Source organism: Lonchura striata, chromosome 4, assembly GCF_050655825.1.
Source record: "Lonchura striata isolate lonStrDom1 chromosome 4, ASM5065582v1, whole genome shotgun sequence".
NCBI classification, from domain to species: Eukaryota; Metazoa; Chordata; class Aves; order Passeriformes; family Estrildidae; genus Lonchura; species Lonchura striata.
In genome coordinates, this window is record NC_140706.1 from 30,606,749 (window position 1) to 30,624,376 (window position 17,628).

Consider the following 17,628-nt stretch of genomic DNA (forward strand, 5'->3'; position numbering starts at 1 on the left):
ATTAACAATCAACTCACTGTTTCCTATTCCTTGTTCTCTGCACTGCCTCATCACTCCTTTTGCCATCAAAATGTTCAGAGGTTATCTCAGTCTTATGATCTGAAACATTCAAATAAAATACAGGATGTTTTGCATGCAGTAAACAGAAAGTTATAGACATGACAGGAGTATTGTATCCATGTTACCCTGAACTAGAGCTAACATTCAGCATCCAGCTAGAAGCAAAATGAACCTGGACCCAGAGAATTCATACTAACCAGTTCAACTTTGTTGTGCCTTGTTATATGGAAGTGGATTTCTGGACATTTAGGTTGTTTTATATGTATCTCATAGTCAATTTTCAAATAATAGGTTTCAAGCTGATATATCAGAACCATCCATGCTGCAGCACCTAAGAGAAGGAAAAAATTGAAATTCTAGTTCAGTGCTGGGTAAACACTTCCGTATGGCCTGACTCCAATATCAGCACTTCATTTTAATGATAACGACAGCTCTGCTGTTCATTCTAAAATCCTTAAATGTACTTAACAACCTGTTTATGCTTGGAGAGCAGTGACTTTATGAGGACAGCCAAATGAAACAGATAAGAGTATTATGTAAAACCATATTCTGAAATGTTTATTCTAGCAGTTAGTATGCATCTGGAGTAAATTTGTAGACTGTTATCCTCAGGTTTCATGCATTTTAAATAGAGCATATTTATTTTAATTCAGAAGCAGACAATTATGTGGGAAATAGAAAGGTTTTGACAGCACAACCACAAATTAGGCATTGTTTGAAAAGGTATAGTCATCTTAGAATCATCAATATTTCATGTATCTGAATTTCCCCCACATGCAGTTTGTATGCTGTTTCAACCATGGATCAGCAGCTGCAGCTATTAAAGCTTTATTTGCATTCAGATATTAAAACTGTTTGTTTAACACAATGGCATCATTTTCCCCCTTATCCAAAAAAAAAACTTTCTACAATGAAATCAAGGAATCAGAATACTGAATGTGCATGTAGCAAGGAATTTATTTATCTTTTTGCCACCATTGACACTTAAAAAATGTCTATCACCATTTTTTAAATACTTGAAAATACTGTTTTAAAATGGCTAGTTACTATTAAAGGCACTGTCAGTTTGATTTTTATAGCTGTGAAATTATTTTACCACAATTTATAATAACCTTTTGCAACCTCAAAAACAAAATTACTTTTCTCTGTAAATGCTTTCTCCATACAACATATTTGCTACATGTGGATTTAGTGGGTATGAGAACTCCACTCCTTTTAGTACCAGTTTAATTGTAAAAAGTAGCTAGATTTTTACCAAAGAGTTTTATAAAGAGATGTAAGGACAGGGACTGGTAGCATTTGTAATACTTTTTTCCTAGATTTAAATAATTTATTTGAGGAAAAATAATTAAGTTTAATTAAGTTAGTTCTTTAAACTTACTTAGTTACATTAACTTAGTTAACTTTAGTTCTTTTTCTATTAAATCAGGAGATTCCAGGCTACATTTTGAGATGACTAAAGATTGATCTTTATCTTTTGACTTAAACACCAGATTAAAACCCAGAAGTGTTCATAGGTAAAAATCAGTCTCATTTTTCTCACTTCCATCACCTTCTATCCATACTTACTACACTCATATCTAAAAATGTCCTTATAGAATAAGCTAAAATAGCACTGTTTTAGAGCTGAGTTAGAATATTATGCTGTTTATATACTGCTATAAAATCACTAATCCTTTGTCAATATATGCTGTCCTGAAGCAAGTAGAAGGAATTTTATTGACTAGATATTTTTTTGTAAAGGAAACAGATTTATGACCTTGAATGGGGGCTCTGAGAAATCCAAAGAAAGCATGAATGTAAGCATGCTACCTGGGGCATATATTATTTCATGGTAAATATCTTCAGGAATACATCCATATCAACTACACAAGCAGCCAGTAGAAAGGACCATGAGAAAGCAACTTTTGCTTCAAAACTTTTATTTCCCTATCACAAGAAAATTGTTTCAGGGCAGAACTCAACTTCTCTCCAACATTTTCTCTGAAGAACACAGCTTGATTTTATGCTACAGAAGCTGTGACTTTTACCCCTAAGGCACAAAACAACTTTGATAAATGAGAAATATGAATAAATAAGAGACAGAACAACTAGTTCCCTTCCATTAAGAAGCTGCCTTGCATATAATGGAAATCTCCTGTGGGTTTGCACGCATCTTGTTCTCAATGAGAAAATAGTGTGCAAGCCTCTTTAAATGAGGAAAAGAAACAGAAAATAGCATCTGAGGGCAATGAGTAGCAGCTATGGCTCATCAGCCATCATAAATGACAAGACAGATTCGGAAATTTGTATCAGCCTGATTTTCTCTTCCAACTGCCAATACAGGATTGATGCTACTCACCACCCAATTCTACAATACTGAAAGGAAGAAAAAGAAAGAGACACTATATATATATATATATATATATGTGTGTGTATATATATATATATATATGTATATATATATATATGTGTGTATATATATATATATGTGTGTATATATATATATATGTGTGTATATATATATATATGTGTGTATATATATATATATATATATATATATATATATATATATATATATACCTTTAGCCTTCCTTTGCAAATCAACCATAGATTTTCAGTAAGATCAAATTTGAAATAAAAGTAGAACCATGTGGGATTGACAGCAGCTTAAACTGTTCCAAGGCTAAAGCAAAACCCAAGCCTCTTCAAAATAAAAAATGCTAGTGAAGTAGAATATGAAGTAGATTTGTATCTTAATTAAAGGTATATAAAATAATTTAGGTGTACTAATTCAAGAATCTGAATCACAAATAGACATCTAACTTTAAGGAAAAATGTGAAATTGAATTTTTAATATTAACAAATATTCACATGGGGGTTTTTATGTCAGGCGTTATTATTTTGATAGTCTACTCAGTTTAAATAATTAAAATTCATGACTTTTTAACAATTGTGAAGGGGGGATGTCAGCTAAGCATAAAAGTTTAAAAAAGGTCTAGAAACCAAAGCTCCTTAATGTTCACTGTTTCCCAAATGTCACAGACTTTAGAACATATTTTATGAATTCACAAAATGAGTTCAAATTCAGCAAATCCATTCCTCCATGAATAATTCCCTTGTTGCTTTCTGGAGACCTTGAATTACAAAACATGGGTTTCCACCTGGGGGAGTACCTGTTATGAAAACAATGAAGAACAGCAAGAAAGAAAACTTTGTATGCTGTTGTTGTTCTTTCCAGAAACATAAAAATCCCTAGCTGTTCACCAGTTACCTTAGAGAAGAACTAGCCACCAAACCATCAGGGAAATTAATTATCCACTTGTAGGAATTAATTTTTGGGTGTAAATGTACTACAATATTTCCAGTGGTGAGACAAATCCACCTGCTTCATTAAAGGAATAATAAACTATTTTCTAGGTATTAAAATGTATATATAAGATGGGATATTATTTTTCTGCATACATAAGGCCAGGAGAAAATTCCTCATTTTACCCAGAAGATTTTTACTGTGATTTTCTCTTACCAACTATCTATATAGGGGTTACAGATCCCAAGCATGGTTTGTTATGCAAACTAAAAGTAGAATTCCAAAGAACAAGGGAACATCATACTGGTCCAAAATATGTTTAGTGTCCTGATATGAGGAAAACTCACTTGAGCACGCAAGTCACAGAATAAAAAAAAAAATGAATTGGCAATTTAACAGTGACTAAGAAAGCAAAACACCAACAATGGAGAAACTAAGCCTCATGGAAATTACTTACTTGAATCAAACATGATTAGCAAGTACTTCTGTGACTTCAATCAAATGTAAGAAATGAGACTGGTCCAATGTATTTAACAAATTTTAATTTTGAATTCTTGAAATTAAGGCACACCTGAGGCACAGAAGGTCAAAATTGAAGATAAGTGTATTTGTGCAGCATTACAGTTTTAAAAGAGCTATCTTTATCTACATTTTCATAGCATTAGAAGGAAGTAAGTTACATTTAAACTGTATTAAAAAAAAATTCTATGATTTTTGCTGTTTCTACTAAGATGTTTCTCCTGCAGTCCTTAGACTTTGTTTTGAATTACTCAGAGAAAACCAACTGATTTAAATTATGAAAACAGGGAGCCAACAGACTGACCTTTTCCCTTAAAAATCTTTACTTGTTCACTGAGCTAGGAGAAACACTTTGAAAAGTGTAATTGGTTGAGCCCATGACTGCATTTGTAATTTCTTGTGCAAGCTTTTCAATGTTTCTAAATAGTCATGAACAGGGCTGAAACTTCAGCACATGGCAATGGTGCTGCCCTTAGATGTAGGAAAAATAGATGTTTGCATAGAGCAACATCCCATGGGGGGGCTGTCCTTTACTCCTACTCCTTATTTTCGTGATGCAAGAAGTTGTATAGACTAGGTAATTTGAAAACAGACAGTTTGGGTAGTGGGGAGGGTACTGGGAAATTAGAAAGGATGTGTGGCGTAAGGGTTTCTTTAGGGACTTGGAGATTTTTTTTTTTTTGTGTTTTTTGGGGGTTTTTTTGTTTTGATCTGGTTTTATTTGTTGGTTTGTGTTTTTATTTTTTCAGTAGAAATTACTTCTATTCCTCTCATCTTACCCAAGAGCAGTCTAATTGCCCACATGATACCCAGCTGCATAGTGCTAGCAAGGCATTCAGGAAATGAGACCTGTACTTAGAGATCAGACCAGTTTAGCATGGGGGATGTAAGGTGTACCTTCATTCACCCAAAATACAGACCTCCCACTGTCTCTCAGTTTCCAAACCCTGGCATTTCTTTTCCCCCTCATCAAGCTTAAATATCTCATTGAGTTCTCCCAGTCCCTCTCCTAGTATCCCCAAACTATCTGACATTTTTGAGTTTGCCTAGAGGCACTCTCCCATCTTAGCTCCATTCTCCACCTCAGATCTCTTATTTTCATAACATTAATTTTTTCAATCCATGGACACATAATTTTTTCTTGACTTCTGGGATAATGGAAGTGAAATTTGGTTACTGGGGACAAGCTTGGGGCCCACTGTATTTAGAAAATACCAAATGTCACACTGCATTTGGCAGCAAAATGGATCTAGTTAACATGAGTAGGGATGCCCCATGAGTGAAACTGGAATTCATTAGACAGGAAAGATGGGCCCTCTTTGCGAATATCAGAGAAGTTGAGCTTACCAGGGAAGATTTTGTGAAAGTGAGTTGTAAGGATGTGAGATGTCATATATTTGCCCAACAAAGCTGATTTTGTATCAGGTGCTATTGTGCCTTGCTGATAGTGGATCTGACTATAAATCTTTATTTTAAATGTGTCAACTGCTTCTGAATATGACTATTTGCACCTCAATAAAATAAAGCAAAGGCATGATGAGCTTAATGAGCTCCAAATATTCTATTATTATTTCTATTATTCATGACTGATACCATTAAGGGTAGTGAATGCACAAACTCTTAATACACCTACCTAAGATTTATAAACAGACAGTATCCTCGTTTTATGTCAGAGGTAACTGAGACAAAAAAGCTGGATCACAGCCAGAGGATTCCTGTTATGGTCTATCAATTTGTCTAAATGAAGTGTTCTATCAAGTTCAGAGTTCTAAATTCAAAACACTGGAGTAGTTGGCAAGCAAGTTGTCTGCACAGGATTGTGTTCAAGTAGCTGAGCCAAGACAGATTGAATAGGAGCTGACAGTCTGAAAGCTAGCTGGTGGCAGCTTTATTCAGTAGGTTTCTCTGAAGTTCTTTAGGTAAACTCTCATGGATTTTCTCATTTGCCTAATATGTTTTTTTTAAATATTCCGAGTACAAATGTTATGTGTTCCGTAAACTAATCTCTCTTTTGTCTTATATCACCATGAAAACTAAAGTACGTGGTCTTGAACTTAATGGATAATTTTGCCTATTCAATAGAAACATGAAACAGGCCAAATTCTTTGCTGGTTTAGTTTTTTTCAGAGGAAAAAAACCAAGAAGTAATAAAAGATAATCTAGTGTTCCAAATAAAATACTGTAAAACAAACTTCAATCTCTGAGTCATTGGAAAACATTGCTTACAGTAGAGAACACAAAACATCCTGAAGTGGCCATCTATCATTACTCCAGATTGCTGGAGGAAATAGAAATAAAATGAGAAAACAGCATGAATTTATATTAATTGCAACTTCAAAATGGTCTTACCACAATCAAAATAAGACCAGTGTGATGGAATTTATAGATAGGTAATATTGAAAACATATTTTGAGCCTCATTTGATGTCAAGGTACAAAAATCAGATTTCAGATCAATGGTGTAATAAAAGGGTACAAAGTAGCTGATGAAAGCTAACTTGGTTCCAACACAAGAATTCATCATGATAAACATATCTCTCATTTCCACATCTGTCATCCATTTTTAAAACAAATAAATCATTGAAATATGGATTTAACTGTTCCTACAAGTTGTTACAGTGTTATGCACTGCACTGAAGGAGAACTTTAACAATAATTCACTTTTCTGAATTCAGAAATATAAAAAATGAATTGGAAGGTTAAGTTATGCTCACATAATTACTGTGCCCAAACACAACTTACAGTAAAACAACTGGGCTTCTTCTGGCTTGCATGTCTATCTTCCCTGAGCCTGAATTCACCTAATAGACCCCTCTTTTTCACAGGAATGAGTGAATAGTTCAGATTAAAACCTGCCTGAGCAAGCAAAATGATGGAATCTGAGGACAGAATGTAGATATCTGTGAGCTGGATTGGACTGCCACTCAGATGCTGAGGACAAGGCTGGGGCTTGTTCCACCCTAAGCACAGCTTGAGCCCTGCAGGGCATGGAAGGAATGCTGGCTGCACGGCCCTTAACGGGAGCTGAAAAATGCCGGGTGGAATGGGCTCAAGGCCTGGCCAAACCCCCCATGCGAAAACATCTCCTCATGGTGGACCGATCTGCTGATTTTTTCCTTCCTTTTGGGATAAAGATCTTGGGTGACAAAGAAAAGGCTTTAGAAGAAAGCAAAAAGAGGGAGTAATGTTAAAAGGTTCATATAATTTTCATCCTTGATCATACTGAAGGAAAGTCTGGCAAAGTCTAAAGGATCACAAGTCCCAGCAAACATAATCAGATTCTGATTTCATTATTAAGCTTTGAAAAACCTTGATAAGAGAGATGATTACAGTCTCAGTGGTAAACTCACCTTATGGATCTGTATTTCAGAATTCATTTACTCTAGCAAACATTAACCTTTTGCTTCAATATATGTATATCTAAGAGAAGTCTCTAAGAAATTCTTCAAAACCCCATTCAGAATTATGCTAAAATGTAAAAATATTGTGATAGTAATTATAAAAGTACTTATATATAGGTTTTAACATGCATACATAAAATTTGGCAACACACTAGCTGTAATTAAATTACTCTTAATTTTGCAATTATTTATTTTAACTGTTTAATGTGCTATTTTTACATTGGAATCTTGAAATCAGTCCAACACAGCAGACAGTATTCATCACTGTAAGAGCTAGTGGAAAAAAATCCACAATCTCTCTAGTTGTTACAATAATTATGTTGGTTTCCTTTCACTACAAGAGTAATTAATGAAGAATTTGGCTGAACTGCACATACCAGGCAGCTAAGGTAATACTTTATGTACATATTTCACTAAAGCATGACACAGGGTTTGCTTTCTTATTTCTTATTTTTAAAATCAATTAGGTCATTAGAAAATGAAAATTGCAGACTATAACTATTAGCACTTTGCTGAAGCTGTCTATAATTTCATTAATTCTTCTGCTAGTGCTGTCCATCTGAGATAGTAAAAATTTCATTAGTCACTGAATACTTTTAATGCATAACAAATGAACAATCAATTAAACATGATTTTTTAAATTATTTTTGTCTCATTTCCTCCTAAACTTTATTAATGTTCTACATGACATTTACTCTTCCCTTCAGATTTTCAGTAATTGTTGGTCTTTTAATACAATTCACCTTTTCATAGCCTAGAACAAGCTCACAAACTAAAAATTAAGTATTACAAGTTATTCCCACAGTATTCTGCATGACTTCTAGCTTTCTGATATGCTTAGAGATTTAGACATCTAGATTTTGTTTTGTTTTTTGTATCTGGCTGCACAGTTACCCAAAACATCTATTCAAAATGCTAACACTGACTTATAGCTAAAATAAAATATTAAAAAGGAGAAAGGTAAAATTTTGACTGACTATGGTTGAGAACTACCATGAGTCACTTTGGGTCTTTCTTTTCTCATGAGCTGCTGCCTGATTTTTCTCTTGTGTGGAGCATTTCCACTTCTGTTGTGCAGCAGCAAGGTTCCTCCCTACCCACACTCAGCACTTCTCATGCCAGAGCATTTCCAGCCATAGAGAAGAGCTCCAGGAAGGATGTTCTTTTCTTACACACCTGCAGGTGGTTTGATATAGTTAAATGACCTTTCAAGCTTCAGCCTTCTTCAGTGCAATAGTAGAGACAGTAATACACAGAGACTGGCCAATCTGGAAATTGAGACTCTCCACTTCAACAGACTAACAGGTAAAGTTGTATCATTCACATATTTATAAGGAGACTGGAAAAAGTGGAATGGATTACTGAGATAGATTCATGATCAGCTTTCTGAAACTCTTTGAGTTTTTTTTAATAAGTACACTATTAACAAATAAAGCTTCCAATTATTTTCAGTATCAGGCACCACATGGATTTACAACAAACTAACCAGTCTCCAAAAGTATTCACCCATGGGATCTAATCAACCATCTTCTCAGAGAGCAGAAAAAACACAAATGTACTAAGGGAAGGAAGATCCACTTACCATGGACTTATAACTATGAATACTTAGAAACATTTATAAACTACTTCAAAATACCTCTGCTGGTGTGCAGAACAAATCTGCTGGTGTGCAGAACAAATCAAATCAATGTAATGCAGATGAGCCTGAACAGTCTACCACTAGAATTCACTCAAAATATTGAAATAATAGCTAAGGCTGCATAATGTTTGAGTTCAATCATGCATATAAATTTGCAGTACAACCAATATAAAATATGTGCATCTAGAAGAGAATGAAAGATACAAGCAAATCTTCCCAGTGCAAGACACTATTAAACTCTTTCCATGTAAATTTTTCATTCGTTCCATGTGCACTCTGGTTAAAGTTCCCCAGGCTGTAAAACTGGTCTTCATGAGCTACTTGCCATTAATGTCCCACTTCTCACACTTTTTAGGATGGGTCAAATACATAATATACCTTGAATGAAAAAAAAGGTATGTCTTCATTTTACATCCCAGTTAAAAAAGACAGGAAAAATGCCATATAAGGTTTTTCAATATCATAAAAGAAAATTACGTTTTAAGGAGTTGTTGATTATAAGATTGCTCTGCGTATACATATCTTCTACCATTGTGCCAAAACTAGCAGCTCATTTCATTTTCAACTCTTCTAAACTGTAAATGCACAGTTTTACAAGAACAACTAAGGGGTCTGTGAACTATCCATTCAAAATCAAGCAACCCCACTGCACATAAAATGATTCCATTTACTTGTAATATAATGCACATCTTGTTCAGTCATGGAGAAGTTCCCTCTTTCCTCTTCTTACTTCCCTTTACAAAATGTTGTCCTTCCACCCTCTGGGAGGAAGGCTTTGACCAGGGTGAATATAACAACTGCCACACAGCAAGGTTGATATTTGGGACAACATCTGCCCCTTGCTGCTACTCAGAAAAGATAAAAGAGGCTCCCTGCTAGGGAACAAGGATTATTCATGCAGAAAGACTTTTTTCTAGGTGGAGATATGAGGGATGCAGTGTTGCAAGAGGCATTCTAAGGTCTGAAGGGATGTACTGTTGGTAGAGAAGGTTCTTCTGGAAATTTAGCCTACCTGCTTTAGTCTGCCACTTGCTCAGATTCATTGCTATTCCATAAAATTGTAGGCATGTACCTTTAAATTCCAGTTCATCAGAATTGTTTATATATTATTTTACCAGGTTTATTGTAAAACCTACAAAGAAGTGGAGTCATCTTCAGCCTTCAGACCAAATATTCCCTGAGGGGTATTGAGTTCCATGACTTCAATTGTCAAAAGGGATGTGAATAATGCAGAAGTTGTTTCAATTCTCAGTGCTTGATTTTAATTATGGGAACCTAATTTTAGTTTACTTCTATTTTTCAAAAATTAACTGGGGTTCCCTGTGAGCTTCTGCTAAGGACAGTTTCTTTCACCACTGTCACCATCACTACTTTCTGGAAAGTTCTGTCTAAAGAAAGAAAATACAACATGTTTTCATCCTATTCTGGTGTGATTAAAGATAACATGAAACACTTTCTTCTAGCAGTAATTTATTTCATGAAGCGAAGAAGGGATAGTTCATTCTCTATATTTTCCTTTTCTGCTGAAGTGAGGATGGGAAGAAAATGCTGTCTATTTGAACACATTTCATATTTAAGGGCAAAGAGATGAAAAGTTCATTATGTTTACCAAATAAAGTGGTGGAAGTAGTATTGTGCAGCAGGAAAAGCCTGACAACTGGCAGCCCTGAACTATGCTGTCTGCTCTGCATTAGCTCAAACATGCAGATGGTAGATAGGATCAGGGAAAAGGAACACAGACTTAGGTGATATAAAGGGTAACAATTCCTCATCACACGAAAATTAATACAACTAAGTAAATTTTATTATTCATGTCTGGGAATAGTGGGAAGGGAGGTTTGGAACATTTAATCAAAAAACTTATTGTAGTTAAAGATGTAAACTATTCTCTACATCTTCAAAATTCCCACTGACTTTGATAGGAACTTTGCATGAGCAAGTGATGAAAGTCAAGATATGAATTTACATGCTTAGGGTAAACACAAGAGTGTGGGAAAGCTTTTGTTGTTCCTTGCAAGCCAAAGCAGCCTGTGAGTCACAGTTCCCATATTTGCTGTGAGCCACCTCCCTAATGTTAAGAATCAACTTACTCTGAAAGAAGTGTTTGGACGTAGTTGCATTTCCCGTCTCAGACCACCATCAATTTGTCCCAGTCAGGAAGGACACCACATCTATATCTCTTCCAATTACTTTGTAATATGTGGTGAAATGAGGGCAATATTTGGTGAGTAATATAACTTCTTATGACTCCTTCTTATTCTTCACTATTTTGCACGATGTGAATACAAATTTAAAGTTATGGTCTCTAATATGCTGTTTTAATCAACTGATAATCACTTTTATAAAATGTGGGGTTAGTAAAGTTTTAGCTGCATATATTATATCAGTTCTAAAACCCAGTATAAAAGACAGTATCGTTACCTCTTTCAGCTGTAAAAATTTTGGATGATAAAGTATTCATACTTTTTTCCATCTATATTCCCAACCCAAATGTACTTGAGGGCTGCTATTTTTGTTGTACTCCTCCAAAAAATGAAATTGAAGGTGTTTCAAACAAATCAAATGCAAATAATATATGTGTCAATGTATATTAAGTGATATTTAATTGCCTACTACAGGGAATTAAAAGTGTTTCTTTCCAGAGGGGAGAATTCCTGTGCCTTCCATATTCATACTCTGCCAATTGCTACAAGTATTCTAGGATCCACAGACTATAAGGACAATAATTCCTTTGTAGTGCCTAATCTTACTTTTAAACCCTTTGGAAATAAATTTTATATATTGTATTTTAACTCTATTAAATACTATTGTATTTAAACACTACTTTACTGATGGAAGGATAAACCTATCTAAGTATTTGTAATTAGTTCCTTTTTAATCTGTTCCCTTACTGATGCAAATGCTTTGTTTTGTTTATGTCTCTGGTGTTAAATTATTCTTGTAGTATGATTCCCTAGGTTTACAATTCCAGTTGACCTAGTCTCAGTAATTTTTCAGACAGTTCACCTGTTTGATGAGTCCAGTTGAAAACATCCACCACTTAGGGTTGGAGCCAGATTGCTATCTACCAAACATGCCAAATCTCTTCCAAAAGATTGTGTTTATTCTTTTAAAGATAGAAAGCTGGTGTGAAAGTGTGATATAATTTGTTAATTAATGGTAATTTGTTGATGTACTAAATTTTCCTTTGGACAAATCAGCCCTCTACCCATCCTTCAAAAGTAATTTTGTGCAGAGAGAGACTGAAGATTTAAATGCAAATAGGACCTCTGGATAACAATTACTGAATCATATTATGTATATATCTAAATTAAGAATAAATTCCTGTTTTTATGAACAAGTCAAAGGGTTAATAAAAAAAAGGTATAAGCGAACAATTTCTGAAATATTCTGGTTGTAGACATGTTGGTTGGACCTTGGTTTGATACCACCCCAGGGTAGAACATCTTGAAGTGATAATATTCTGCAGGAACCCCTGCTGGATTCCCACAAATAAAGTCACAAAGCACAAAAAAAAAACCCCACAGCTGGGCCAGCAGGATGTCACCTGTGAGAGCTAAAGCCTCTGAGCTGGCTGCTTCTACCAGGCATGGTGTTCTTTATAGCTAGTGCTGAAGAAACCACTGAAGGCCAAAAATGGGCTGGTAGCTATGCTCATTAATGTTCCCTGACACTTTCCATTATAAAAAGGTGATTTTAGACCTTTTCAGTTTGCCAATTAGTAGATATTTGGGCTTAAATGTTCCTTAGTGTCTGCTCTGAGGTTTTTAAAATATGTGTTAGAATGCTTTTTTTGCCAAAACAATCCAGTCATTTCTGAGAATGAGTCAAAAGATACGTTGTTTAACTCACGACAGAAATTCAAAAAGGAGCACGGAGGGTGGAAGATGATAAGGAAAGAAGTTATTTAAATAGTTAATATAATTTAAAGCTGCAGACTGGCATTTGGCAGCTGCGGATAACAACGTGGGATGAAAACTGAAATTTGGCTTTCATTGTCTCTTTATATTCTAAGGTTTGAAACAAAAAGATTTAGGCTGAGCAAAGATTTCTTATATCGTATGCAAAGAATTTCAGGCAAGGAGTTGAGAGGTTCAATTTATGGCTATGTAACATTTTTCTTATATATGTAGCTCTGTGATATTTTAAAGCCAGTGGCACAAGTAGATAAAGTGAACATGGTCTGCTGAGTTCTGTAGTATTAACACCTACATCAGCCATGAAGTGGCAAAGGAGGAGCTGCAGAGAATAGCTGCAATGAGAAACAACGTCAAAGGGATCAGGCCCTGGGAGACTAGGACTATATCATGTAAAAAAGAGGATAAGAGGTAAGATTTTTTTGGGGGGAATGTGTCAGGAATTAAGGAATAAAGATTGTACTTGATGTGATGTAGAAATGAGTCTTAGGTGAGAACCTAAATCTTTGCAAGATGATAAGTTCAGCAAATAAAGTCTTTGAAGAACTGACAGGACAATTTGTGACAATAAATATCTACTGTCTCATTGGAACTTAGAGAGGACCCCAGCAGCCCTGACCTGCTCCATTACTATATTAGCTGAAGTTATTAGTAGTCTGTAAAATGATTCAGTATTTCCATGCATAGATATCAGTATTCTTAATCAATTTGTGAGACAATTTTCTGGTGACATATTGCAATTAGTTATGGTGGAAATCCAAATTTGGTAATACTTGAGAAAAAGTCGCTTAGGCCATCTTAATTGTACAATCACTATGAGCATACATGAAGAAAAAATAATTATTACATAGCAATATGCTTTTTTTCCTTTCAAGAAGCATACCTTATGGAGGACCAAAACAAGACTTTACTGTACAGATGCTTGCTTTGACCTGGATCCCCCCATTTAAAGCAGGAGTTGAAGCAAAGTAGTTGAAGCAAAGATGGAGCAGGGGCATGGGGAAAAGTGGGAAGAATGGTTTAATTAGTTCAGTCAAGGTCACCTTGGAGAACAGAGTAACCCTGTGCTAACTTTTTATAGGAGGCCACAAGCTATACATTCACCAGTTTCCCATGGCCTGACTTGAGACTGTGGTCTGCTTTGCAGAAGTACTTTTGAACTCATCCAGTGGCAGCTGAAGGTAATAGTGGAAGATATTTGAATATAGCAGGAGCTATACAATGACAGTTTTTCTAAAAAAACATGCCTTACTTAGAAAAGCATAGCTGAAACTTCAGCCTCAAAGAAAGCTCTCAGTCCATCAATCCTTCTCCTATTTGTGCTGTGGCCAGACAAGGTTATTGGAGTAGATTAATTTATAACTGTGAAGAACTCAGGAGTTAATTTTAAAGCCTGTAGATTTTCTGTAGTATAATTACCCAGAGAACAACAAGAAAATGACTAAGGTACATCCAGTATTCTTCCTTTATCTTCCTAGAAGAAGAAACATCTGAGGTGTTTTATTTAAAATTTTTAGACATGATTGATTCTTAATGTATGTGGTTATTTGGTTTAAAGAAAAAAATTTGAGTAGCAGAAAGGGAAGAACTAGAGATTTCTTCAGGTTGTACACAGTCTTAGGCAAAGCTTAGGACAAGTCTGCCCCAGTTTAAAGCCATTTCTGTTCTCTACAAAGAATGGACTCATTTTGAAGCAGAAATATTTCACATCTTGCCCATATCTTCACCTAGAACTTCATGCTATATTTTATCAATACATTATGTATGGTGGCGTGCATCAAATCCTGATATTCCTTCTCCTCTTTCTTCTCTGGCTAGATTGCCATGGATCTTACACAGTCATATTTCTTTCACATCTAAAACTTAGAGGGAAGAAGATTTAGCTTTATGATGAGAAGGAATCTGACTTAGTTTAACAGTCTACTCTCCTGAAGAGATACATTGCAAGGGACACGTGTTTGAAAATCCCAAATGCTGCAGACTTTGAGGCCACATAAATGGCAATAATAGTTCAACAGGGACAGATAGAAAATTATTATTCCAGAAAGGGAAAATACTCAGCTATGTAATCTTAACCTATATTCTACAAGAAAAAAAAAACAGAGACATAGTAAAAGAGATAAATGACATCTGGTGCTAGAAGGAAAGTTTAGACGAATTTGTCATTTGGAAAATATTCTAATGTTGGATTGGTTTTTATGTTGGTATAAATTTTCTTTGGTTTTTGCCAACACAAGTGATATCAGGATCATGAGATTGAAAATTATTGAGAATTTTGGAACAATATAACATTCATCTTTTTTATTATAGAGTTTTAAATGGGATAAATTAAAAAAACTGCCAATTAATTCATTTAGTTAATTATTTGTGATCACTAGAAATGAAAGCAGCTTTTAAACAGTTAAATTTAAATGTTCTAAAAATAAATTAATGGATATCTCTACAAAAAAGTGAAATATAGAAATTCCAGCTTAAAAATGCAGACATGAAGAACTTAAGATAGTGATGTTGACTATCAGGCTGGATAGAATAAGGGTAATGGAAATGCAGAGAAAAAAAAAACAGAAGACTCATATAAGCCCTCTAGGCAGTTTTGTCACATAGAAGAGTAAGGCTGTGAGAGCAGTGCCATAACTTTAGAACATGATACTCTTAAAGATGTAAGCAGGAATTGCATATTTATTGTCATATTTATTTTAAAATGATGGCAAATATTGCATGTACTGGAGGGGAAAGTGTAAACAATTAATGTGGACCACTATACAAGCACAAACTCATGTTTACATATAGAAAGACATCTGGAAATACTACCAGAAACTGTCACTAAGAGTAATTTGAACTTCCCAGATATATACTGCAGACAAATGCTAAAATGAAATTGTTTGTATTGTCTTGCACTCAGTAATCAACAAATTTATACACCAGAAAGAAACATACTATGTTATTGAATATTTTTGTAACTAACAAGCATGTTACATAAAAACATAGTTGTAGAAAATCACCTTGGGAAGAAAAATCAAGAGATAATTCACTTGAAATAGAAGGAAAACCACAAACTAGTCTTTAAAGCTTCTGATTCAAAGTGAAGACATCAATAAAATAATCTTCTCTTAAGTAAAGCTAAGCAGAATATGAAACTGTGTTTTTCATTCACATTTCACTATAGAAGGAACATTAATTTTTAAAAAATATCAATCAACTAAAACCCCAGATGACAAAGTTGTAGAAACCATAAGGACCAAAATAAAATAAAAATTAATGAATGTATAAATAAATAAAAAATTAATGGGAATAATCAAAGAATGGACAGTCTAAAGGAAATAAAAATAGGCCTAATTAGAAAATTATCATTTAAAGCTTACTACTTTTAGGATAAGTGATCTCATTTCTGTGGTCCTTTGTTAGTTTTTTTTTTTTAATTAACATAATGATGCTTCTATAAATAAAGGAGAATTCATATGAAGTTAAAACAGTGTCTAGGAAAGAGGGATAAGGATTAAGTCTATGCTGAAGTTTAGTCTGATGTTCAATTTTCAGTGAAGCTACAGGGGTGATATGGGACACAAATGACCATTTGATATGGAGAAGAGCACACTTACTACTTCATATATAAAAACTAAGATGGATTGCTGCTTTCCCAGAATCACTAGAATACTGACACAATGTAACAGGTTTGCTAGAAGAGGAGAAAAATCCATCAAGTTCCAGTAAATGCCACAATAGAGAAAAAAATTTAATGTTACACATATTTAAGACACTAAAATAGGGTTATCCTTACAATCGTGGCTCTGTCTGGACTATGTTTTTACAACAGGAAAGAATGAAGGCACAGAGGTACAGAAAAAATGTTATAAAATGCAGCCTCAATTTGACAAAGACAAATTGTGCCAGACTAATCTGGTAGCCTTCTTTGGGAAGATAATTGCTTTTCTAGACAAGGGAAATAGTTCTAATCTAGATATAATCTGCTTGGAAGCTGGGAAAATATTTGATGCTTAATAAGAAAATATTAGTTAAACTGGAGAAGATGATTATTAGGGTAGGACCTGAGAAGTGGATAAATAGGAAACTGACAAGTAACTGACAACAGCGTAGCACAGAGAAGCTACCATGAAATGCATGGTCAGTCCTTAGACTGATGTTAGTATTTTCAGATATGAAAAAGTAAAAGTACCAAAAGTAGCAGATGAAAAAAGTACCAATGAGTTCCTCTAAAGGCAGGAGTCTGCGAAGAAGAAATGGTGTCAGGTACAGGAGGGTTAGAGATAGCCTACTGTATTTCCAGAGGAATTTCAGAAAGAGATTCAGAGATCTAAACAGTTATCTGTGCTGAGACCTACAGTGGTTTTGGTATTGTACCTCCATGAATATGTACATTTTTACATCAGTCACCCCCATTAACACTGGAAAAAAATGCACCTATAGAAACTAATTACAGCACAGCAGAAATGGAGTTCTGATCACAGAAATTGTCATAAAATAGTTCAGTAGATACATTAGGAATTGCATTTCATTCCAATTCAGTTTAATTATGTGCTTTCTGCTTTTTGTACTGCTTTTACTGTAAGACATTTTCTGCCTTGTTTTGAGCTTCTTATACTGTAAAAAATAGCTTCTCTTTCCCTTTTTCTTTTAACCTATATTTGAATTGACACCAATTCTTAAAACAAGAAGGCAGGCTGGTAGCTAACTCAAAAGCAGAAAACAATTAATGACCTATAGGAAACATAACAAGATGCTAATAAAAAAATGTAATTGCTAGTCATACTATTGGAATCTGATTTTATCATCATTCCTTTGGCAG

The 17,628-nt window shown here is 34.5% G+C and overlaps 1 long non-coding RNA gene across 1 annotated transcript in view; it reads left to right on the forward strand.

The window, feature by feature from the left end:
* Positions 1 to 2,618: 2,618 nt before the first annotated feature.
* Positions 2,619 to 17,628, forward strand: part of LOC146767574 (uncharacterized) — a 66,889-nt gene continuing 51,879 nt past the window's right edge. The window contains exon 1 of the long non-coding RNA XR_014954772.1: positions 2,619 to 14,005. This is a non-coding gene — a long non-coding RNA (uncharacterized LOC146767574). The remainder of the gene's footprint in view (positions 14,006 to 17,628) is intronic.